General features: G+C 47.0%; 1 long non-coding RNA gene across 4 annotated transcripts; it reads left to right on the plus strand.

Annotated features, from left to right (window-relative positions):
• Positions 1–1,159: 1,159 nt before the first annotated feature.
• On the plus strand, positions 1,160–25,815 carry LOC133416283 (uncharacterized). Of its 4 annotated transcripts, XR_009770236.1 has the most exons (4): positions 1,160–1,656; positions 17,492–17,886; positions 18,331–19,389; positions 19,480–25,815. It is a non-coding gene; the product is annotated as an uncharacterized LOC133416283 (long non-coding RNA). The 4 variants fall into 4 exon arrangements; XR_009770235.1 differs by lacking the exons at positions 1,160–1,656; positions 17,492–17,886 and having other exon boundaries at positions 17,917–19,389; positions 19,480–21,280; positions 21,361–25,815; XR_009770237.1 differs by lacking the exons at positions 1,160–1,656; positions 17,492–17,886 and having other exon boundaries at positions 17,917–19,389; positions 19,480–21,001; positions 21,135–25,815.
• The last annotated feature ends 555 nt before the right edge of the window (positions 25,816–26,370 follow it).

Consider the following 26,370-nt stretch of genomic DNA (forward strand, 5'->3'; position numbering starts at 1 on the left):
TTCTCCATTTGTCCACATAGCAACCACAGCTTCACTATTTTCTGCAGTATGGGTTTGTTTTGCATGAGAATTATTTTAATCCAAAAGGGAGTTATTTTTATATCACGGCAGAAAACAGTCAGAAATGCCACGTTTTGCAGGGATAATTTTGACACCATCGGGCACATCGTCACTGAATAAAACTGTTAAATTGTCAGTGCGCCGACTGCAAATGTTTCTCCTCGTGAGATTGGTAAGAAAAGAAATATGATGCCTACAAGCCTTCGGAGGATCCTACACTACCCGCCGCTGTGAGGCGAGCGAGTCGGCTGGGAGCGGAAATGGAAGTGCTGAAAGTTCTGTCACTCACTTCTGAATCTTCGGCAAATGACCAATGAGCACCCAGCGTGCAGGCGGAGACAGGACTTCATTAAACACATTGCCATGTGATTTGCGATTCGCCAGCGTTGTCGCTCACTTCGGCGAATGGCCAATGGGCAGCCAGCATCAGGCACCGCCGTGCAGATGGGCAAGGGACTTAATTGAACTGAATGTACTGTTGCACTCAAGAATGATTCATTCGGGTGAGGGACTTAATTGAACTGAATGTACTGCTGTACTGAAGAACTGAAAAGTGATTAGTTTGTTGATCTTCGTTCGCGAACCGTTAGACATGAGTCATTCGTTCGTTGAACTTCTTCGTTTGTGATCCGCTAAGGAGTGATGTACTAGTACGATGAGTGATTTGTTTGGGCAAAGAATGACATACTAAGCAGTGAACGTACTCGAGTGATTTTAACCGCAAGGACGTCAGGACTAGCTTACACTAGCAGCTGTTTCTTCAAGCTAACAGCTAATGTTGAGTCAGTCAAGCACATGAAAACAAGAACACATTTAAAATAAATGTAAACAAATAATAAATGTATGTATGTATGTGCACATATCATTCCCTCTGTGTCTAATGCGATTATTAAAGCTTTTTATTTCATGATAATAATAATATCGCAGGAAGCAGAGTTGGAGGTGGCGGAAATGAAGATGTTGAGGTTCGCTTTCGGAGTGACCAGGTTGGATAAAATTAGAAATGAGCTCATCAGAGGGACAGCGAAGGTTTGATGTTTTGGAGACAAAGTTAGAGAGAGCAGACTTCAATGGTTTGGACACATCCAGAGGAGAAATAGTGAGTATATTGGTAGAAGGATGATGATGATGGAGCTGCCAGGCAAGAGAGCTAGAGGAAGACCAAAGAGAAGGTTGATGGATGTCGTGAGGGAAGATATGATGGCAGTTGGTGTTCGAGAGGAGGATGCAGGAGATAGGCTTACATGGAAAAGGATGACGCGCTGTGGCGACCCCTAACGGGACAAGCCGAAAGGAAAAGAAGAAGAAAGATTTCATGATAATAATACATTAAACATATTGCGCTTCTCAAGACACTCAAAGATGCTTTACACTAATCCGATGACAATAACAGTAAGGTGGGTGAGCAGGAAGCCCGGGTGGCGGGTGCTGGTGTCAGAGACACTTGTCCACTGCGGTGGAATGCAGAAAAGTCATGGCAGCCAGTAAGAGCCTAGCTGGATGTAAGGAAGGATGTTCGGTAGCTGAGCTTGCTGCACGCATCTTCATGCGTCACAACCAAAGCCGGTATTCGAGAGCTTGCTGAGAGAGAGAGAGGTAGGTGATAATGCATCTTAAGTCTTTTAATTGTTTTATTTTTTAAATCTCCCCCGCCTATAATACGTGACAAACGCATAGTCCTTCGGGGAACGTGAATCTCGAATGATTTTGTGAAAAAGAACGATTTGGTGAATGAATCTTTTGAACATTTTTTTTTTCAATGAACGGAGTCTAATGATTCAGTACACTCTAATGAACTGCTGTGCCCATCACTAACCTTATTGTTTTACGACATGATAATATGAAAACTGACAACATAATGCTAAATTAAAGTAAAGATTGTGTCTTAGGTTAAAGTGTCTCAACAATTATTTCTAAAGTGTGGTTGTGCATTATAATTTAGCCGTTATGCTGTGTTGGGCACACTGTGGAAGAGTAATTGACCAAGACGTCATTCTTTGACACACTTCCTAAAGTAGTCTTTACACGATCAGGAATTTTGGGGCCGATCAGCAAGTTTAAAAAAACGATAACCAATCACCGATCCGATCACAAGATGGAGCAATGTGTCATGCCCATTTACATAACTTGTTCATTTATTGTATACACTTGTGTACTGTATACTGAGTGCTGTATCCATCCATCCATTTTCTGTAACACTTATCCTCACGAGCGTCGGGGGCGTGCTGGAACCCATCCCAGCTCAAAATTATTCTCTAGCATTTTAGACAAAAGTGAAAACATCAATGACCTCTAGGGGGCATTCAAGGATTGGCCACTGACATAAGTTTAGGTCAGTGCAACACTACAACGTGACAGAAATAATGGGTGCTAATTTACTGTAATTAAATTACTTGAATAAATACTGTTAATGACATGCTTACTCTAACTTTCTCACTGTCCCGGCTATATGGACGTGTGTTGTCCAGATTTTGGGTCCATTTTGGCTTTTCCTTTTTTTTTTTTCCCCCCCACGCTGCGTTGCTTGAACGCGGCATGCTCATCCTCCTGTACATTCTTCAGGTGCGAGATCAAATTTGTGTTGAAGCATTTCGATGATGTTCCCCACAACGTACTTAAGTTGTGCACAGACTGGAAATAACTTTATAACTGTTGTTTGTTTGAGACGCCGCAAAAGAGTCCCACACCGATGACGTGTTTTTAACCGACAAGATTGAAAAAAAAACTACTGGTCGTCAGATAGTTACAGTACTGCGCAACAAGACACGTAACAAGGCTAAAAATAAACAAGCTTTTGGATTCATACGCAACGGCGACGCGGAGTTAAATGTCTTGTGCGGAGCCGATCGAAGACGTCATTGATCGGATCGGCGAATTATGACATGAAAGCCGATAAGCATAAAATGCTAATTATCGGCCGATACCAATCAGATCTGCGTAAAGTCTAACCTAAAGTCATGGTTTCATTTAAAAAAAAAAAAAAGACATCAATTCACAATAAATGTGACAGCTAAATATGGTATACACTCCAAGAGTTAACAGAGCTACTATTAAAATACAGCTCAGCCATTCCTTTCTACCGGAAGACCTCAGGCAAGCATTGGAGTGCTGTTCTGAGCAACACCGCCCCTCTTGGGTCTTTCGGTAGAGCAGGGAGGCTAGGCTGAAAATCATGTAGTGGTCGAGGATGGTTAGGGCCACTAAGTTAAGGTCTGTAGCACAGCCAGAATGTGCAAACAGGGGTTTTGACACCTTAGACACCACCGTGATGTCAAACTTCTGAGTTCCTTCAAATCTAAGTTGTTCCAACATTTCAGGGCTGTTGGATTTATTTTACCCAACATTATAATGAATAGACACAAAAGGAATGAAGACGCTGATCTCTTTACTCATGAGGAGGGCGCATGGGAGATTGTTCAGGTTACAGCCTCTCAACACGCTCTAAACAATCTCCCCCGTCGCTCCGACATTTATTTGAAAATAGGAGGGTTTTACAAGACATAATGTTCTAAGCACTAAGACACAACATAAATCATGGGAAACTTACGGTCGAGGGTCCAAATGGGACACTCGTTATTGGTTCGCCGATTATCATGTTGTTTTGTTAGCCCCTTTCGCTACAGTATCGTTGGGATTTCTCATCTTGTGTCTTTCGCACGGACACAACACAAAACATGGGACCAGACCAACACCTGCCACGTCCCCGACCACATCCGATCACGTCCTTGGTCAAGGCGCCCTTCCATCGGATGATGCTGAGTCATCTTGTTGAAGGCGAGACATCTTTCTTTCTAAAAATTGTCCATAATACTAATGCAAGCTACAATGCAAAATACTAATGCAAGCTAAGCAAATAAATGATAACTTCTAAAATATATCTAACAAGGGCCAAATTAAAATTTGTGCTGTTTGAGAAACTTAGAAATCACAATTTGGATGGTAGGTGGTACCAAGTGGCATCCTCACTGTGCAACGTGGCATCTTTGAGGGCATCTTTGATTGCGCAAGCGACAAGAACAGTTTTTCTTTGAAACTCAGGATTGACATGCAGAGCTGTGGAGCTTGTAAGGAAAGACCTGAGGTGGCCTGGATTGGTGGGGCCTGTTGGACCGAGTAGACCGAGTGATTTTAGTAGAGCTGAGGGGTACCAAATGTGGGAGAATTCTTGCCAAATTGTCTCGAAAGGGAGAAATTTCACATAGCCTGTCGTTTATCAACATGTTAGCAATCTGTGTGTGTGCATAAACCGTTAAGAGCGCAGATGACAGCGTGGTTATGGCCTGACTAGTTTGGTTTAACATTACACAGCAAATGTTGAGAAGTAAAATGGCTACTTTTAGCAGGTTGCTTATCAACCAGGAATTGACTACTTTGTTAGCCATGCGTTGACGGGTGGTTGGGATTTTGGACTGCAATTCCCGAAGTTGTCTCTCGATAGTAGTAATGCTACAAACATCCCCAGTGGGGGCGCTGTGGATGTGTTTTATTTTGGTCGTTATGTTAGCGGTTTGCGGTAGAGCACCGTGTTTGGTTTCACCTGTGTCTTGGTTGAGCATCTTCGTTGGCGGACTTGGTGGAGCAAGGATGCTGTCACGGAGGCTGGACTTGCTTGCGGTCACACCGTGTTGACCATCCTTTGTTTCGTGCATGGTGTACCATGGGCGGAGTCTTGTGTGACCCCCCCCTTCGCTGCGTGGAGTCACAAGAGGCTGAGAAGTGAGCTCCGCGGAGGCGCAGTAACAAAAATCCACGATAATGCAAATGAGCAGGTGCAAAGCCAAGGAGAAACCAGAGTTAAGCTTGCGCAGCGCGCAGGAAGAAACTATTGCGAGGGTGGCAAGCCACGGAAAGATTAAATGAAAAACAGGCAACTTCGACATCACAAATGACATAGAACAGAAGAGGAAGGCTGGGAACCAGCACCGAAGGAATTGCACATCCCAAGGGGTCGTTGCAGGTGCACCAGAAGAGTTGGGTTTCAGGTGTTGCATTGGAAACGAAAGGGTGGCCAGGGTGGGAAAAAAGATGGCACAGAGGTGCGCTTTGCAAGGTGTACATAACAAGTGCACAGGAAGTTTGAGGTCTCTGATAAGAGACGATGCCCACGTCCTGTGCTGTTGGAGCCATGCGTGTGTGAAATTCACAAAAGAAGTACAATGACTTAGCGGCCACTGAGAGTGACGGCCAGCTAATCAAGAAAGACACAATCAAGGTTAGAGTGACAGCTGAATGGATGGACCAATGATGAGGGCAGGGGCCCGTAATATGCGACTCATAGGGCGCAGTTTTCCATCTCACCGAGAGGTCTTGTGGTCTCGAAAGCTTGGAAGAATTGGCGCGAGAGCGCCCACAGGTGGACATCTTCAGCATTTCTGGTGTGCACATCACTTTCGTCAAGCTGTCATCTGGCTGGGATTTTGGTAGCGGCGACACATCCATGAGGCTCAGCCCCCCTTTCGTCAAGCTGTCATCTGGCTGCAATTTTGGGAGAGGCGGCGCATCCAGGAGGGTCAGAGCGTAGCACTGGGAGGATTCTAGTCGCTTGCCATCGCTAATTGGAGAATCAGCCGAATGCACAGAGACATTGGAGTCAGACCATCACGGTGGGCTCGCCGAGCTCGGGGGCATCGCCTCCAGGCAGGTACTCAGGCTGTCGTGGGTCTTGCTTCACATTATTCCCCAAGCTGTGGATGAGCTCAAGGATAGCATGTGCAGCAGTACCAAATTCCTTGTTAGCGACCCCTTGTGGGGTTCTGAAGGAGGATACATGACTTTTGGGATTGTCACGTTTGAGCGAACCGGACCAGGCGTCAGTTTTTCCCAGCAAATGTTCAAAGTCTTGGCGCACGTCATTATTTTGGTAGCTCAAGCCACAACTGTTGTGAGCCGACAGCTTTGTGTTGGTCTTTTTATGAATAGCGAATGATGCTACCCCCAAATGTTGCTTTGCATACAGATGCATGTTTCCAACAAAAATACTTTTAAATGTATGTCTTCCTCCATGTTGAGTTTGTTCAAATTTCCGAAGTACGCTTTACGCAAACGACAGTAATAAGCTTGTGGCGTTTCGAGGCTCTCCTGTTTAACAGTAAGAGCCGCCAGGAAGCCGGTTGGGGCCTCTGGATCATCAAATTCTCGAGACAAAGCCTGACAGAGGGGTATAATACATGTGGCTGTTGTCGTTCGATTCAGCTACTTACTTCCTGGTTAGATGTAACTCAAATGAGGTACAATTTATTGTCTGTAGTAGCGGAAGGAAATCGTTTAAGGTAAACGTTAATGTCTCTCAGGTACTCGGCTTTGTCGTGTGAACCGTCATATTTAGGTTCGAATCTCGGAATGTTGCGCGCAATTCTGTCTAGGTCTTTTAAGCTCATACCTGTAGTGACGCCAGGAGAAGAGACAAACGCAGGGGCAGCATTGAGGCGGGCTGCAATTCGCATGGCGAGCTCCCGACGTGGCGGTGCCAGGGTCGGAGAGGGGCGTTGCGAAGTGGCAGGGGCCGTTGACCGTATCCCAGGGAGGTCGGAACCAAGCGCTGCTTTGTCGCTCCTAGGAGGCAGACTGACAGGTGTGCGCTAATTGATGTCATTAGACAGTGTTTGTTGGAGGAAGACGTGTTCCCGGTTGGCAATTAGTTTGCAGGCTGTCTGCAATTCCTGTCGAACAAGTGTTATTTCAGCTTCCTGTTCTAGCCTTAGCTTTTGAAGACAGCACGTCAGATTCTAGTACTGTCAATTGTGACATGAGTTCACACGAGTACTCGACGCGTTTAGTGCGTTCCTCTTTTAGCATCTCAAGCTGCGTTTCGACATCAACGAGGCGGGCTTGTGCAAGGTTTAATCGAGTGTTGGACTCTGCTAGTTGTGCCTCTACGTTGATTTGTTGTTGCTGTTCAGCTTCTAGTTTGGGTCTAATTCTGTTTTCTACCGCATCACACCAGTTTAGCTGTGACACTAAGTTTACAACTATGCAACTGAGCGTTCGAGCAAGATTTTTATCTGTTAAGGTTTTATGCTCAGTGTCAGTCATAGGTTGTGCCATGTTGCTATTGAGGGCTTCAAGGCCAGCATCTTTGACAGATTCTGCATAGCCTGGGACGAGGTTTTTGGTAAGGTTACTTACAAGCCGTGTTAACGAGTCGAGACTGTCATAATGGCTGGGACTTTTTACTAGTTCTGCCATAATTGCGTTTTGTATGCAGTAGCTGTACTTGGCACGCAAATGGATGGTTTGTAATGTAAGCTCGTTTGAGCGGTGGCTTCCAATGATGTTGGCTTTGGCAGAGGAGAGAGGCAAAGCAGAAAAAGTTAAAAAAGCAAAGATTTCCAAACACAAATTTGTTTTGAAACTAAAAATGAAAATATTGTTTTGTAAATAAAACCCAAGGTGATAAAAAATAGACAAGCAATTAATTCATAAACTCCACGTTGTAAGAGAACCCGTTAAATAATTGTGTTTACTATCGTGGGTTTAAATCGTCATCATTTAAATCCATCCAAATCGATGGAAGATGGCGGTATTGCTGTAGCAATGCAGCGCCTTCCGTTGGTAAACCTTTTCGGCATGCCGTAATAAATCTGTTAAAAATCAAAACACAAAACTTAAATTGTACCGGTGGTGTTAAAGCAAACGAGCGAAAACCGGACTGTTTAACACTTGCGATCGTGGGTGAATGCAGGAACTTAGTGTCTCGTTAATGCAGCCCTTTGGGGGGCACAAGCCAGTGCAAACTGTAGGCCGGTCCCAAGAAATGCAGAGGGTTGCGTCAGGAAGGGCATTCGGCTTAAAACTTTGCCTAACAAATATGAACGTTCATCCAAAGAATTCCATACCGGATCGGTCGAGGCCCGGGTTAACAACGTCTGCCACTGGTGCCGTCAACCTGCAGGGCGGCGTTGGAAATTCAGCTACTGTGGGTCGAAGAAGAAGAAGAGGTGGAAAGCGGGTTCTTCGGCAGAAAGAGAAGAGGAAAGCACAGAGCCGAGAACTGAATGGGGGGACTTTGAATGTTGGGACTATCCATCCATCCATCCATCCATTTTCTACCGCTTATCCGGGTCGGGTCGCGGGGGCAGTAGCTTTAGCAGGGACGCCCAGACTTCCCTCTCCCCAGCCACTTCATCCAGCTCTTCCGGAGGGATCCCGAGGCGTTCCCAGGCCAGCCGAAGGACGTAGTCTCTCCAGCGTGTCCTGGGTCGTCCCCGGGGTCTCCTCCCGGTGGGACGTGCCCGGAACACCTCACCAGGGAGGCGTCCGGGAGGCCTCCGAATCAGATGCCCCAACCACGTCATCTGGCTCCTCTCAATGCGGAGGAGCAGCGGCTCTACTCTGAGATCCTCCCGGATGACCGAGCTTCTCACCCTATCTCTAAGGGAGAGTCCCCTACACCATGTAGCGGAAACTCATTTCGGCCGCTTGTATCCAGGATCTCGTTCTTTCGGTCACGACCCACAGCTTGTGACCATAGGTGGGGGTAGGAACGTAGATCGACCGGTAAATTGAGAGCTTTGCCTTTCGGCTTAGCTCCTTCTTTACCACAACGGACCGATACAAAGTCCGCATCACTGCAGACGCTGCACCGATCCGTCTGTCAATCTCCCGTTCCATTCTTCCCACACTTGTGAACAAGACCCCAAGATATTTGAACTCCTCCACTTGGGGCAGGATCTCATCCCCGACCTGGAGAGGGCACTCCACTCTTTTCCGACTGAGGACCATGGTCTCAGATTTGGAGGTGCTGATTCTCATCCCAGCCGCTTCACACTCGGCTGTGAACTGCTCCAGTGAGAGTTGGAGCTCACGGCTTGATGAAGCCAACAGAACCACATCATCAGCAAAAAGCAGAGATGCAATACTGAGGCCACCAAACCGGACCCCCTCTACGCCTTGGCTGCGCCTAGAAATTCTGTCCATAAAAGTTATGAACAGAATCGGCGACAAAGGGCAGCCTTGGCGGAGTCCAACCCTCACCGGGAACGAGTCCGACTTACTGCCGGATATGCGGACCAAACTCTGACTCCGGTCGTACAGGGACCGAACAGCCCGTATCAGGGGGTTCGGTACCCCATACTCCTAAAGCACCCTCCACAGGACTCCCCGAGGGACACGGTCGAACGCCTTCTCCAAGTCCACAAAACACATGTAGACTGGTTGGGCGAACTCCCATGCACCCTCGAGGACACCGAGGGTGTAGAGCTGGTCCACTGTTCCACGGCCAGGAAGAAAACCACACTGCTCCTCCTGAATCTGAGATTCGACTTCCCGACGGACCCTCCTCTCCAGCACCCCTGAATAGACCTTACCAGGGAGGCTGAGCAGTGTGATCCCCCTGTAGTTGGAACACACCCTCCGGTCCCCCGGAGGGGACCACCACCCCAGTCTGCCAATCCAGAGGCACTGTCCCCGATGTCCATGCGATGTTGCAGAGGCGTGTCAACCAGGACAGCCCCACAACATCCAGAGCCTTTAGGAACTCCGGGCGAATCTCATCCACCCCTGGGGCCCTGCCACCGAGGAGCTTTTTAACTACCTCGGTGACCTCAAACCCAGAGATAGGAGAGCCCGCCTTAGAGAACCCACACTCTGCTTCCTCATGGGAAGGCGTGTCGGTGGAGGAGGAGGTCTTGAGGAGGTCTTCGAAGGATTCTCTCCACCGACTCACAACGTCCCGACTCGAGGTCAGCAGCGCCCCATCCCCACTATACACAGTGTTGGTGGTGCACTGCTTTCCTCTCCTGAGACGTCGGATGGTGGACCAGAATTTCCTCGAAGCCGCCCGGAAGTCTTTTTCCATGGCCTCACCGAACTCCTCCCATACCCGAGTTTTTGCTTCAGCGACCACCAGAGCTGCATTCCGCTTGGCCAGCCGGTACCCATCAGCTGCCTCAGGAGTCCCACAGGCCAAAAAGGCCCAATATGACTCCTTCTTCAGCTTGACGGCATCCCTCACCGTTGGTGTCCACCAACGGGTTCGGGGATTGCCGCCACGACAGGCACCGACCACCTTACGGCCACAGCTCCGGTCGGCCGCCTCAGCAATGGAGGCGTGGAACATGGTCCACTCGGACTCGATGTTCCCAGCCTCCCCCGGAACATGAGCAAAGTTCTGTCGGAGGTGGGAGTTGAAACTCCTTCTGACAGGGGATTCTGCCAGACGTTCCCAGCAGACCCTCACAATACGTTTGGGCCTGCCACGTCGGACCGGCATCTTCCCCCACCATCGGAGCCAACTCACCACCAGGTGATGATCAGTTGACAGCTCCGCCCCTCTCTTCACCCGAGTGTCCAAGACATGTGGCCGCAAGTCCGATGACACGACCACAAAGTCGATCATCGAACTGCGACCTAGGGTGTCCTGGTGCCAAGTGCACGTGTGGACACCCTTATGCTTGAACATGGTGTTCGTTATGGACAATCCATGACGAGCACAGAAGTCCAATAACAGAACACCGCTCGGGTTCTGATCGGGGGGGGCGTTCCTCCCAATCACGCCCTTCCAGGTCTCACTGTCATTGCCCACGTGAGCATTGAAGTCCCCCAACAGAACAATGGAGTCCCCAGCGGGAGCGCTCTCCAGCACCCCTTCCAAGGACTCCAAAAAGGCTGGGTACTCTGAACTGCTGTTTGGTGCATAGGCACAAACAACAGTCAGGACCCGTCCCCCCACCCGAAGGCGGAGGGAGGATACCCTCTCGTCCACCGGGGTGAACCCCAACGTACAGGTGCCGAACCGGGGGGCAATAAGTATACCCACACCTGCTCGGCGCCTCTCACCGTGGGCAACTCCAGAGTGGAAGAGAGTCCAACCCCTCTCGAGAGGACTGGTACCAGAGCCCAAGCTGTGTGTGGAGGAGAGTCTGACTATATCTAGTCGGAACTTCTCGACCTCACACACCAGCTTGGGCTCCTTCCCTGCCAGAGAGGTGACATTCCACGTCCCTAGAGCCAGCTTCTGTAGCCGGGGATCCGATCGCCAAGGTCCCCGCCTTCGGCCACCGCCCAGCTCACACTGCACCCAACCCCTATGGCCCCTCCCACAGGTGGTGAGCCCATGGGAAGGGGGACCCACGTTACCCTTTCGGGCTGTGCCCGGCCGGGCCCCATGGGTGCAGACCCGGCCACCAGGCGCTCGCCTTCGAGCCCCACCATCAGGCCTGGCTCCAGTGGAGGGCCCCGGTGACACGCGTCCGGGCAAGGGAAAATGAAGTCCATTGTTTGTCGTTATCATTAGGGGTCTTTGAGCCGTGCTTTGTCTGGTCCCTCACCTAGGACCTGTTTGTCATGGGTGACCCTGCCAGAGGCATAAAGCCCCAGACAACTTAGCTCCGAGGATCACTGGGACACACAAACCCCTCCACCATGACAAGGTGACGGCTCAAGGAGGGGATGTTGGGACTATGACAGGACAATCTCGGGAGTTGTTTGACATGATGATTAGGAGAAAGGTTGATATATTGTGTGTCCAGGAGACCAGGTGGAAAGGCAGTAAGGCTAGAAGTTTAGGGGCAGAGTTTAAATTATTTTACCATGGTGTCGATGGGAAGAGAAATGGAGTCGGGGTTATTTTAAAAGAAGAGTTGGCTAAGAATATATTGGAGATGAAAAGAGTATCAGAGAGAGTGATGAGGCTGAAACTTGAAATTGAGGGTGTTATGGGTGTTGAGGGTGTTATGGGTGTTATGTATAATGTGATAAGTGGCTATGCCCCACAGGTAGGATGTGATGAGAAATTCTGGAAGGAGCTAGACGAAGTAGTTCTCAGCATCCCAGAAAGAGAGAGAGTTGTGATTGGTGCAGATTGTAATGGACATGTTGGTGAAGGAAACAGGGGTGATGAAGAGGTAATAGGTAAGTACGGCACCCAGGAAAGGAACTTGGAGGGACAGATGGCGGTAGACTTTGCAAAAAGGATGGAAATGGCTTTATTGAACACTTTTTTTCCAGAAGAGGTAGGAACATAGGGTGACCTAGAAGAACGGAGGTAGAAGGACGCAGATGGATTACATTTTGTGCAGACGATGTAATCTGAAGGAGGTTAAGGAATGTAAGGTAGTGGTAGGGGAGAGTGTGGCTAGACAGCATAGGATGGTGGTGGGGAGGAAGATTAGGAAGACAAAGGCAGAGCAGAGAACCATGTGGTGGAAGTTGTGCAGCTTTTCGGGAAGAGTGAGACAGGCTCTAAGTGGACAGGAGGAGCTTCCAGAAGACTGGACCACTGCAGGTGATCAGACAGGCAGGCAGGAGAGTACTTGGTGTATATTATGGCAGGAAAGGAGAGAAGGAGACTTGGTGGTGGAACCTCACTGTACAGGAAATCATACAAGGAAAAAGGTTAGCTAAGAAGAAGTGGGACACTGAGAGGACCGAGGAGAGGTGAAAGGAATACATTGAGATGCGACACAGGGAAAAAGTTGAGGTCAAACGAGGCGTATGGTGACATGTATGGCAGGTTGGACACTAAAGAAGGAGAAAAGTATCTACACATACTGGCCAGACAGAGGGATAGAGATGGGAAGGATGTGCAGCAGGTTAGGGTGATTAAGGATAGAGATGGAAATATGTTGCCTGGTGCCAGCAGTGTGCTAGCTAGATGGAAAGAATACTTCGAGGAGTTGATGAATGAGGAAAATGAGAGAGAAGCGAGAGTAGAAGAGGCAAGTGTGGTGGACCAGGAAGTGGCAATGACTAGTAAGGTGGAAGTTAGAAAGGCATTAGAGGAGGAAAAATGGAAAGGCAGTTGGTCCTGATGACATTCCTGTGGAGGTATGGAAGCATCTAGGAGAGGTGGGTGCGGAGTTTTTGACCAGCTTGTTCAACAGAATTCTAGCGGGTGAGAAGATGCCTGAGGAATGGAGGAAAAGTGTGCTGGTGCCCATTTTTAAGACAAAGGGTGATGTGCAAAGCTGTGGGAACTACAGAGGAATAAAGTTGATGAGCCACACAATGAAGTTATGGGAAAGAGTAGTGGAGGCTAGACTCAGGACAGAGATGAGTATTGCGAGCAACAGTATGGTTTCATACCTAGAAAGAGTACCACAGATGCATTATTTGCCTTGAGGATGTTAATGGAAAAGTACAGAGAAGGTCAGAAGGAGCTACATTGTGTCTTTGTCGAGAGAAAGCCTATGACAGAGCATATATATATCCATCCATTTTCTGAGCCGCTTCTCCTCACTAGGGTCGCAGGCGTGCTGGAGCCTATCCCAGCTGTCATCAGGCAGGAGGCGGTGTACACCCTGAACTGGTTGCCAGCCAATCGCAGGGCAGATAGAAACAAACAACCATTCGCACTCACAGTCATGCCTACGGGCAATTTAGAGTCTCCAATTAATGCATGTTTTTGGGATGTGGGTGGAAACCGGAGTGCCCGGAGAAAACCCACGCAGGTACGGGGAGAACATGCAAACTCCACACAGGCGGGGAAGGAAATTGAACCCCGCACCTCAGAACTGTGAGGCTGACGGTCTAACCACTCGGCCACCGTGCCGCTTTAAATGACAGGAGTTCCACAACAGCCTATGAACAGACATACGAACGAGCGAACGAGCTCCAGATAGCAGAGGATGGTTTCGATCAATTGACCTCTGGGTTATGACCCTGCCAGGGGCATAAAGCCCCAGACAACTTAGCTCCTAGGATCACTGGGACACACAAACCCCTCCACCACGACAAGGTGACGGCTCAAGGAGGGGATGTTGGGATGCTGCTCCTCTCTGCATATATATATATATATATATATATATATATATATATATATATATATATATATATATATATACCATCTGAAGAAGAACATATCCAGAGTGAAGTCTTGCATGTGTCAAGCAGACCACGGGCCTCATGCACAAAAGGTGCGTACACACAAAAACATGGCATACGTTCTTTTTCACGGCAAAGTTCAGATGTATCAAGAGTGAAATGACCATGGAAATGCTTTGAGCTCCCGACCTTTTGATTTTACAAACACTTTTCGCTGAAAGTGTTCAAACTTTGCAATGATGGAACGTGGTCGGTTTCCTGGATGAGGGCCTCCTATTCGGTGGACACGATGAAAAGTAATCTTGTAGACTGTATCATGCTGTATCTTGAGTGCGGACATCATGAACTTTTCAATCTGCACCATTCGGACCATCCGCCGTTGAAAAAGGAAAAAGACTTGAAAAGAAAAATGTTGTCTTGTAATAGCTGCTTTTCCATGTCTATGCGACGGGCAATGTTTTTCGTCCAGAATACATGAAAGAAATGCTAATGGAATATAAACTCAGTCGGGCTATGAGATCGACAGACTCAGGTCAAATAGTGGAGCACAGAGTCCAAAGCAAAAATGGTGAAGCAGCATTTAGCTATTGCCCTCACAATCTCTTCTTGTGACTCCAGCACAGCATGGGTGAGATCACGGCGAGTCGGGCAGGCAGCAGCAGCCGGTTGTTGGACCTTAATTGCGTTGGAGACGCTGGGGATGCCAGAACGGGGGGCGAATCCGCCGCGTCTGTGACACCAGTGATGCCAGCACTGAAAAAGAGGATCCTTTTAATTTAATTTTAACATTTACATAGGTTGGATATGATTAAAATCTGTTAAAATGACATATTTGTTTTCGGAGAAGAGGGGTAAATTCTGTCATTTTAACACATTCTAATCATGTGCAACCGATGTACATGTTCAAATTAAGTAAATTCAAAGTACTCTTTTTTTCAGTGAGGGACCGTGGAGGTATCCTCCACGTCTGTGACACCAGATACACTGGGGACGCTGCACCAGAATCTATAAGGGCAACTATGGGTGTGTTGTGAATGGGACCGAGAATGCAAGCAGCGTTTGGGAAATGGTGGTTCAGCTCACCACGGCACTCTCGGGTCGTGGTGAGCTTGGCCTGTGGCAATGAAGTGGCCTGATTTGCCGCAATAAATAGACTGGGTGAAATGGCGCTGACGTTCCTGAGGGTCTTGACTTGTGCTACCGAGTTGCATGGGTTCATCTAGTACAGTGGGGGGTGACATAGGCAGTCGGAGTTGCAGAAGACGGTTGAGAACTAACGATGCAGGGCCCACGGGCGAAATAAATTTACATGGTCTAACCACCCTCTCACGTGTTCTTTCCCTTAACCGGTTGTCAAGGCAAATGGATAGCTAAATGAGATCCTCGAGTGAGGAGGGCTCGTCCTTCAGCTGCTCTGAAAGACCGTTAAAGAAAATCCCCCTTAGCGCGGCGTCATCCCACCCGCATTCACCCGCAAGTATTCGGAATTCAACTGAATAGGAGGCAACGGAACTAGCGCCCCAAGTGAGCGTCAGGAGGCAGCGAGTGCCTTCCCTGCCCTGAACAGGGTGGTCAAAAACCTTCTTTAGTTCGGAGGAAAAGGAGTTAAATGACGTGAATACTGGGGATTTAGCTGCTTTATCGCGGAGAAGGTTAGTGACAAAATCGACCTTGGATTGTTCTGTGGGATAGCTTAATGGTTGTAAGTTGAAGACTAGGGACCAATTTAGGATGAATTGGCTGCATGCACCTAAGTCCCCAGAGTAGGGCTCGGGCGGAGGAACATGAGGCTCTTTGTACGGGAGGCGGGGTGGCTCGGCGGCTGCGGGCTTGGAAGGAGTACTTACGGAAGGTTGGTCTGATTGCATTTTCGAAGAAACGAGTGAGACTTGTGTGAGGGAGTGTAAGGATTCCATGATCTATTGAAGAACTTTGTCCTGTCGCCCTATGTGGGCGCCTTGGAGAATGAGTCCATGTTTTAACGCCTCCATGGTTGCTGGGTCCATGGATGGTAATGTGATATATGGTTTTATTGTGTAACTAGTCTGGGTGTGAACATGGGTGTTTTATTGCAGGGAAGAATAAAATGTAAATCAGATAAGGGTGTGGGAGTGTGATGCAGGAAAGCACCCAGCAGGGTGCATGTGGAGACCACAGGGAACATCTGTTGGCGACAACAATGGCTTCAAAGGGTTGCTGTAAACATAATGAAAAGCAAGAATGTGGAGACAGCGTCTTGAGCCAGCGGCAAATAGCCATCATTTTGCATAGCAACGATGACGTCAATGGACCATGGACCAATGGAGACCACAGGGAACATCTGTTGGCGACAACAATGGCTACAAAGGGTTGCTGTAAACATTATGAAAAGCAAGAATGTGGAGACAGCGTCTTGAGCCAGCGGCAAATAGCCATCATTTTGCATAGCAACGATGACGTCAATGGACCATGGACCAATCAACGACGACAATTCTATACTTCCTCTTTGAAACATTGTATAAGTCTGCGGCAGGAATCGATAGCTTTGTTCAATCTGCGCTGTCTCTGCTGAAGCTAGGATAAGCGTAGCTGCTGACCCAGAGCTCTGAAATATGTATTGACTGCTCTGTCAGGAATAAAATGGTTGGCTTTTAACACGTCGCTATAATTGTAGTTCTTTCACGAAAACGAACACGCATGGAACCTCGAGAGTTGATATGTGATTTTAATGCACAGATTCCTTTAAATGCTGACCCTGTATGTGATCCTGGAAGGACATTAGATAAAAGGACAGAGGAGGACATGGATTCAGTTGGACTGAAATCTCCCCGGTGCACCGACAGAAAAAGGTGACCAGAAACCTGTTGATTAAATCACGAATTCTACACATTGGAAATTGTGAAATTTGGGAGATTTGTGGTACAGTTGTTTCATTGTCAATAGGTACTAGGACATTGTGTTGGTTGTTGTTGTTGTATTAATCGGAAGTCAGGGTAACAAGGGGCCTGACTAGTCAGGGTAACAGATGACCTATATATCAGTGATTACCAGAAGCCATTGGAGGATTTGTGGATTGAAATAGAAGGTCAGTTTTTGGCTGGCATTGAAAGAAACAAACAGAATTTAGAAGTGTGTGGGCAAAGTGGAAAAATTAAAAGTTGGACACTACACGGTGGATGGAGAAAAGAGATTTGAATAAGAAAATAGATGAGAATGAAAAAATTGGGGAGAAATGTTCACATGATTTGTGCGGTGTCCACTGGCATGGCAGCTGTTCAGCAAAAAAGAGCAACAAATCCCCCCGCTAAATCCAATTACGGACCTTCACAAAAGCAGCCCCCCTGTAACTTCGAGGGAGCCGCTCAAATGACAGACCAAGACACCGGGGAAGTAAAACTCCCATCAATTCCGGACGAGCCCCCAGTCAAAAAGGTGGGTTAATATACCAAGAATTGTCTTAAAAAGATTTTGAGTTTTTACAAAAACGGCTGCCCGGACTGACTGCTGGCGGTGAAATGTGGATCCAGCCGCTGAAAAAGTTGACAGACAGTATGAGCCTGGCGTGTGGTGACGTAGTGAGATTGATTCGCGCCTACTGCATTTCAGTTCATCAATCGGATGATATTTTGACACGTTCTGGTCTGAATAATGTCAAACCTGAAATTTGATTTGCCCTCTTTTGCTCCCCCAGTGCTTGCTGTCATCCGTGACATGTTCCCGTCCTCCTCGCCGACGGTGCCGAAGCTCCCGGACTTCAAACCTCTCATGGATCCCAGATCTCATTTCGAAAATTGCATAAGTATTTGGACAGATAAGACAGGGTCACATCCCTAAGGGAAGCAAATGTTATTTATAGAATTGCTTTGCCAGCTGAAGTCCCAAAACTGAACTTATTAAAGACCCTGACCTCATGAAAGGGGGAGATAGCTACTTTAATCGTCATGAGTCTCACCATTTTAAACTTTTTGTCGACAGACACCACAAATCATCAGACGATGTAAAGGACATGCAGGAACAACTTTTGAAGTTACAATTGGCCCAGGCCCGAAAAGTGGCTACTGACAACAAACAAAAAACGGAAAAAAGGTCAGTTAGATGATAAACAATATTATATATATATATATATATATATATATATATATATATATATATATATATATATATATATATATATATATAAGAAATGAAGACAATGAGACGCAACAGGAACGCAGACAAAAGGGAGGGGTGCCTGAGGCCTCTGCTCCTCTCTTATCTGGCCCTGCGGGGGAGGAGAAGCCTCCAGCATATACTGGGTTTCCTCCACTTTCTGTAAACAAGAATGTGATAAGCCTGTATTCGCCTCTGCCAGCCAGACCAGCACATACAAGAAGTAAAATTGGAGCAGAATGATGGGTGAAGTATTAAGTCCAGACTCCTCTCCCAAATTGCAAGATTAACTGAAGGGGACCTGTATCCCATGATCAAAGTGTAAAATTCTGCATATGAAAGTGAAGGAGGCAGAAAAGGCAGTGCAATTCTTGTTGACAGACCTTGCTCAAAGGACCAACGGGAGCAGAGGAAGCGCTCGCCATCCTCCACCGGATCAAGCATGCTTCAACTGCTGTCAGCATGGACACTGGTATCGTCAATGTAATGCTCCCCCACTGATGCAACAGAGACCTCCAGCGGGACCCGGAGGGGCCCCACCTCAAAGAGGAGGCTACAGATCTCCACGCGGCAAAGGTGGACGCAGCACGGCACCCTAGCAACAGCATCCGCAGCAGGCTCCACAGCAACAACAGCCATCTAGCCAGTTCAACAGCGATGAGGACTGGTCCGAATACCCAATGGGCCCGGAGCCAGGGGACGGAGGAAAGGCAGAGCCTCTTTTCCCCGCTAAGGTGGACAAGACAGACATCCACATGCTAGTGGACACAGGTGCCACATATTCATCTGTATGTTTACCACTTCCTGATCCAAACACTCAGGGAAGACGGCCACCTTAATGAGCTTTGCAGGGGTGCCCATTAGTCTGCCAATTTCAACACCATTAAAGACTGAAATTGCTGGACAGACAGTGAACCTGATGGGCAGAGATCTGCTTATCAAAACCAGGGCTACTATCCTTTGCAGCCTGGACGGACTGACGATACGGTTCCCAGATGGGACCGTGATGAACTGTGGACGGAAATTGTCCGCCGGATGGAACATTGTGAAACATGAACTCCTGGAAGCGACCGCTGACATTTATTGGGCCTGACTTCAACCAGAAACAAAGGCGGGAGGCGGCGTCTCCTCGGCCTTCCTGGGGTGGAAGCCCTGGATCGACTCGCTTGCCTCCTACAGCCCTCTGATCGATCCCCTCCATCTCACACTGTACTATGATAAAAATGACGATTTGGTTTACAGAGAAGCCTTTGAGTCAATACAGGATGAAAATGCTGGATGCTCAATAGTACAGGTATTTACATAGGGAAGCAAGGTGTGGCAGCTGCCTCTCCCTTGACGCAAGAGCAGAGTGACTGGTTTATGATGAGTTCGACATCTTTTCCACACATTTCACTTGCACTTGCACAAGATCATGAAGCCTGAGAACTGCGACCCATGGTAAAGAAATGCCATTTGGCAAATGATTGGCGACAAGGTCAAATACCCAATGTGTTGAACTCTCCTAGTACTGAATGTTTTTGTATTCAGGGTCCCGCGGTGGACGAGGGGATGTTGGATCATGTGACACTGGCGCGATTCCATGGCAGAGAGCTCTCGGACCAGGAAGACGGCATACAGCTGTTGAACTCGCTGCCGGACTCACTGTGGTCCGAGGGGCCTGCCGGTGGGGGACTATGTGCATTTGTGACTCTGGTAACATTCGAGGTAGACCCGACTGCTTTTGTTAACGTGCCATAGTATCCCTGTAAACAAGAGGCCGCGGAAGACATTGCAGAGACCCAAATTCTGACTTCCGAATGCTTTGATCCACAAATGATTTTGTGAAACCCTCCGCTCAAGCTGCAGAACTTCTGGCCATGTGCAGGGCACTGGAGTCATCTGAAGGTCAGAGTGTTACTATTTATTAATGGTGCAGCTGATGCCGGGCTAAAAAAAGGTAGCAGGCTATCAAACGGATGATGAATGTAACTATGTTGTTAAACAGGATCAGTTGATTGACTTTCTCCCTGCAGTAACGGTTGGTGTAGTGCGCGACCTCTAAGAGGCGGCGCCAGAGGAAGACAAACGTAAGTGGCAAAATAAAGATGCTGAGTATGACGACAAGGAGAAGCTGTGGTTTGGCCCAGCGATAGGCCCTAGGAGACTGGTGTTACCTACAGGAAAGTTAATCCGGTTAGTGGTTGAGGAAGCACACGCCCCAACACATGAGAGTTATGTGTCAATGCTGTACAAGCTCCGCTTTTGGTGGCACCCTGATCTTCTGCGTAAGGTAAAAGACTTTGGTGTTTTATGTGATTTTTGTCAGAATTTCAGTGTTGGCCCTCCAACGAAGAGGGAACTGCAACACACTGAGATGGGCTGATGCCCGAATGATGTGGTAGTAATGGACTAAACCGACATGGTGGTCCCCGTAATGATGTCGACACTTTTTCTGGATGGCCCGAAGCCTATCCTTGTGCAAAAGAGGACGCACCGTCTGTCATCAAAGCGCTGGTTAACCATTAAGAAAACCCGAGTCGATTGTCATCAAAGCGCTGGTTAACCATTAAGAAAACCCGAGTCGACTGTAAGACATCCTTACAATAGTATGTTGATAGTGCAACAGTATAGTGAATGGCAATACAGTATAGTGAATGCAATCCTTTCCATTTACAAAAGAGGGAGGATGTGCCAGAGGTGTTAAGTTGATTCGCTACTGGGCATAGTGACTTGCCAGCTATGTTGGAAGGGAAAATACGATAGATGAGAATAGAGGGAGTTAGGGTGTTTGTCAGAATAAAAGTATGTTATCTCATGTTTACTCTAATCCTATTTCAAAGCATGCATTTAGCAGTATAATGTTGACTGAGTATAATGTTGATTGTATCATGTGTATTGAAGTTGTCTGTGAGTCTGTTTACACGTTGCTGCTATGTGCTCCCCCAACTTTATAGCAGCAACAGCTGTGCAACTAGGAACCGCCCTCAGAAAATAAAAAGAGAGGAATCGACAGAGTTTATTCAGAGCGATAGGAGTTTGTAAACTGCGAACAACTCTTATTGTTCTCCTCGTGAGTATATAAACCATCTCTTGTCTTCCTTCCTTGTTTATTAAATGTTCTGTTGACATGTTGTTGGCTGAGAGAGGAGGAGTCTGTGCTATGTTCGGAGAACAATGCTGCACATTCATTCCCAACAACACAGCTGCGGATGGCAGTCTCACCAAGGCCATAGAGGGACTCAGAACCCTTAATGGTAAAATGAAAGAACACTCTGGTGTTGACACCTCCATGAGGGACTCCTGGATGAATGCCTTTGGAAAATCCAAAGCCGTGGTGACCTCAATTTTGGTATCAATCACTGTTTTTGCAGCAATTTTGACCTTGTGTGGATGTTGTTGTATTCCTTCTCTGCGTTCTCTCATTAATAGATTGATAACAACAGCAATATCACCCATGGAGTACCAGATGGCTCAAATGTATCCTTTACTTGGTCTTGACGCTGAAGATAATGACACTGATGATGATAATGACGTGCATTATGAGCTGCCGGATTTATTTCTAGATCCAGGTGACTATGAATAAAGATTAACATTGCCTCTGAGTGTAAATGTATTTGTTTTCAAAAAAATGATCCTACAGTCGAAAATCTAATTGAAGAGACTGATGTAAGGTGATGTGAGAATTTGAGCAAATATGTGATAAACAGGAGGGAAATGTCAGAATAAAAGTATATAAATTATCTCGTTTACTCTAATCCTATTTCAAAGCATGCATTTAGCAGTATAATGTTGATTGAGTATAATGTTGATTGTATCATGTGTATTGAAGTTGTCTGTGAGTCTGTTTACACGTTGCTGCTATGTGCTCCCCCAACTTTATAGCAGCAACAGCTGAGTAACTAGGAACCGCCCTAAGAAAATAAAAAGAGAGGAATTGACCGTTTGTTCAGAGCGGTAGGAGTTTGTAAACTGCGAACAACTCTAATCGTTCTCCTCGCGAGTATATAAACCATTTCTTGTCTTCCTTCCTTGTTTATTGTTTATTAAATGTTCTAGGTTGTTTGAACCTGACAGTGTTTATAATGACCAGCTACATACGCCATGAGACAGTGTCTAATTTGCATCATGTACAAGGGAAATTATGTGGAATACCTTGTCTTTGAGAATGTCTAATATGGTGTGAGGATTAATCTGTTTGGTTGTCCCCCCAGATTCAGCAGTAGAGCAGGGAGGACAAAGAGGATTTTTCACATCTGTCTGGCAAGTACATTTTGAGGAGGTTTATTTATTTGTTTATGATATTTATTTTATATCGATATGTTTCGTGTTTACTGTTTGTGTCGTGTTAATTGAAAGCAGAAATGGAGCGCCAATGGAGCCGGCTAACAGAAGTGTTTGTGGAGATGTGATCACCTGCAAGAGTAAGACCCATATTAAATATAGCATCCCAAGATGTTGGGAGCCTGAGTTCAAATTAAGTACTCTTGTGCCATGCCCCTTTATTAGGACTTCAGACCCTTAGTTACCGAGGACAGTGTGACTGACAAGAGAGTACGGTCTAACAGACTGTTGATTGACTGACCTTTGCGACTGTGTACATGAGGAAGAGGGGAAGACTCTGATTTGTGGAAATTACTTATTTTACAACATTACTACATTATTTTTCAGGACGCCCAGGAGGATGCAGCTTGATAGTGTTGTTGTATTGTAGGTTGTTGGATTGCTGACTTAATGCTGATTGTTATGTGATTCTTGGTCTATTGATAGTAACACTTTTGTGAAACAGGTTAACGATTAATTGGGGAATAATATCAATGTTGGGTGACAATTGCCAACTTGTCGCTTCTCTGGAGTATGTATACAGGAATTATGTATTCCACCCCTTTGGCAGGAGTATCTTTTGCAGATTTGTGATTAATTTATATAAGGCTTGTTTGCAGGACTTGTCAGCTGGGCCTCTGCGGCGGGGAATACGACCTGTTTAATTGTGGATGGTGTTGTGTATGCTGGATGGTTTTTTTTGTTTTTTTTTTACCGCTGGTATTCGCTGAGGTGTTTTTTTACGTAGTCTACCTAGTTTGCTTGTTTTCATTCATTTTTCATTTCTTTTATCTTTGTGTATGTGTGTATGGATATTGGGTTTTGGTGTTAAATTGGTCATTTAACATGGGGAGGAATATGTACATCCTGTATGTCTGGCCGAAGAAGGTCATAATCATGACTCTGGTGATCTCCCTGATTATAGTTACAGGAATCTATTTAGGAATGCCCTCAAAACAATAAGAACGAGTGGGAAAGAGGGCCGTGAAGCCAACAGGGGCCCTAGAGTTGAACTACACACTGGGGGAAAGGACGGTATACCAATTAGATTTGTGTAAGGTGGTAGATTGTGTAATCTGGGGCGATCCGGCGGGAAATGACATTTACTTGTGCGCTTTAAGTATAGGACATGGAGGAGCTCACCGGTACCCGGTGAACCTAAAATTCAACGTGAACCACCAGGTGGAATTGTGTTACAGCTGGAAGCAGGTGATTATCCACTCGAAACCGGGATACTGGGTGCCGATGAATGGTAGAAGTTAGCAGTGGAAGGACAGGATCAAACTGGAAAAAGGTAGTATGCACCCGGTAACCTCTGGGGAGCGACACCCCGTACTGCTGACCTTGTATGATATAAATAGCCCCCCGTGGAAAGAGTGGGGCAAACCAGTGTCAACCTTTACGGTCTTAACTTTGGGAATAGATGTCTCGGGGGCCGACCCCCTAGGACAGATTATTATTAATTGGCTACGGTCTTAACTTTGGGAATAGATGTCTCAGGGGCCGACCCCCTAGGACAGATTATTATTAATTGGCTACGACCGACAAAAAGTTCATCTAATCCGATAATGAGAAAATTTGCTAATTTACCACTATCACAAAACACGGATCCGGTAGTTTTTAGAACCTCTAAAGCGACAGGATATGAGCCTAAATAATGACTTGGTCTAGGGGGTGGTATACCGTCGTGTGCTACATGGGGCTAAGGGATGAGCAGCAGGAATTAATACAGGTAATCTTTATCTTAAAAAAATTACTGTGGAAGGTAGGGACACAGTCAAAATGTATCAAAAGGACTGTCTTGTCTGTGCTACTATGAATAACCTCAATTGGATTGTTAATCCTGTGATCCAGGAAAATTTTATTGCTGCTACTAAATTCGAGTCGACCTGTGCCTACAAGCTGATGACTAATGACAATCTGGAGGGTGAGTGCCAGCGCTGGGACTACTTCTATCCTCTAACTAAGGTAAAAGGCGCTCCCCTCTATGATGTTGGAATGGTCCTGTCCCTACCTTGCATCTCCCAAAATTAGAGTAAGGTAACTTTAGGCCCCAAAAACAAGTTTTCCCGATCAAATGGCCACCTGGATCCACGGTTTTGTAATTTCACACTTTTTATTGACTATTATGATGCGGCCCGATTGAGTAAGACGAGGTCTGATTTGTGGTGGATGTGTGGTGATGGTTTGTTGTGGGACTTCCTGCCCATTGGATGGACAGGCACTTGTGCATTGGTCTCGATGATAACCCCCACAGTGATCAAGCCTCTTTCTGAGCAGGAAATCAACCATATGGCGGATTTCATCTGGGAGTGTGACTGGTGGGGTAGCTTACTTAACCTGCTCCCGCCGTGTGGTCAGTGGCTTCAACGTGGGTGGAAATGCTTGGGAATCAGGAGAGGACCCTGCCTACCTTGACGCCATTGGAGTTCCCAGAGGTGTCCCGGATGAGTATAAAGCTCGCTGTCAATTTTCTGCAGGTCTTGAGAGTATTTTTATATGGGTAACCCCGAATAAAAATATTGATTTTATAAATTACCATCATTACCAAATTCAAAGACTGGTAAATTTCACCTCCCAATTGACAGAGGGCATCCATGAGTAACTATCATCTACTTCTCTCATGGCATTCCAAAATAGGCTGGTCCGCGATAGTGTGTTAGCGGAAGAAGGGGGTGCCTGCTCTCGAATCAAGGGTCACTGTTGCACGATTATCCCCAATAATACGGCACCTAACGGAAAGATCACCAGAGCCATGAAAGGTTTGCAAGCCATGTCTGTCAAACTTAAATCAATGTCTGGAGTTGATGACAACCCATTCCATAGCCTGCTGAATAGGATGTTTGGTAAATGGAAAGGTCGCATGCTGACTTTGGCAACTACCATCCTGGTTATCATTGCTGTGCTTGCTTTGTGTGGATGGGCAGCCGTGGCCCAATGGTAAAGATCATCGCCTGCCACCGTGGGGGACCTAGATTCAAGACATCGAGTGGACCATCCGCCAACATCCCCCGGACTCACGGCTGTCCTTGAGCAAGACACTGATACCCAGAAATGCTTCCCGGGCGCTTCAGGTGCCCCCTGCTCCAGTGTGTTCCACTAACATGTGTATGTGTTCACTGTGATGGGTTAAATGCAGAGAAAAAATTTCGTTCGCATGCATGCATGTTCATGACAATAAAAGATGATTCTTCTTCTTCTTCTTCATGTTGTGTTATTCCTTGTCTCAGGAATCTAGTCCTCCGGATTGTTCTCAAGGCCTTTGAGGGGAAGGACCCCCGCGGCCAATATCAGCTGCTGCCCCTGAAAGAGGACGTGTTGTCCTCCCCCTGTCTCATACACACCTGCTCCTGAGAGCATCTTCACTACCTGTGCCTCGTTCACCCTAATTACCCCTTGCATTTAACCTCGTGTCTCATTCTTTCTAGTCGCTAGTTCGTTGTACCTTGTCGTCGCGTTCGAGCATTCCTTGTTTCCATGTCACAGACACACAGTAAAACTAGACCCTGTTCCGATTATCGACCTCGCCTTTTTGCGTCACGTTTTTGGATACAGTAGCCTTTTTTTGGATTGCCTGCCTGTGTACCGACCTCTGCTCGTTGATTAAACCTCTCTCTTTTTTAAACTGTCCATTTGTTTTGGATTAGTAAATTTTTGGATCCTATCCCATGTTCCGTTCATGACAGAACGAACTGGCCATAACATGGACCCAGCAGACTTCGACCCGGTGCGCAAAGCCCTTCGCGCGCAGGGTCAACGCCTCTCGAAGCAGGATGAGCAGCTTGCTGCCCTCCACCTTCATCTAGAGGGACTGTCAGAACATCAGGACAATATGATGAGACAGGTAGCCTCACAGTTTGCAGTTCTTATGAAAATGGGTTGGCACAACACCGATACCGCCACAGTACCAACGTTTTCATGTGAAGCAGTTACTATGCAACCACCTGCCACCTCCGCTGCTGTCTGCCCACAGCTCTCTCGACCGGAGAGGTTCTCTGGAGATTCTGGGAATATTAAGCCGTTCATCACTCAGTGCGAACTCCACTTTGAGCTGCAGGTAGCTGCCTTCCCTACCGAGCGGGCAAAAATCGCTTTCGTCATTTCCAACCTGACTGGTCT

The sequence above is a fragment of the Phycodurus eques genome, chromosome 17, assembly GCF_024500275.1.
Source record: "Phycodurus eques isolate BA_2022a chromosome 17, UOR_Pequ_1.1, whole genome shotgun sequence".
Lineage (NCBI taxonomy): Eukaryota > Metazoa > Chordata > Actinopteri > Syngnathiformes > Syngnathidae > Phycodurus > Phycodurus eques.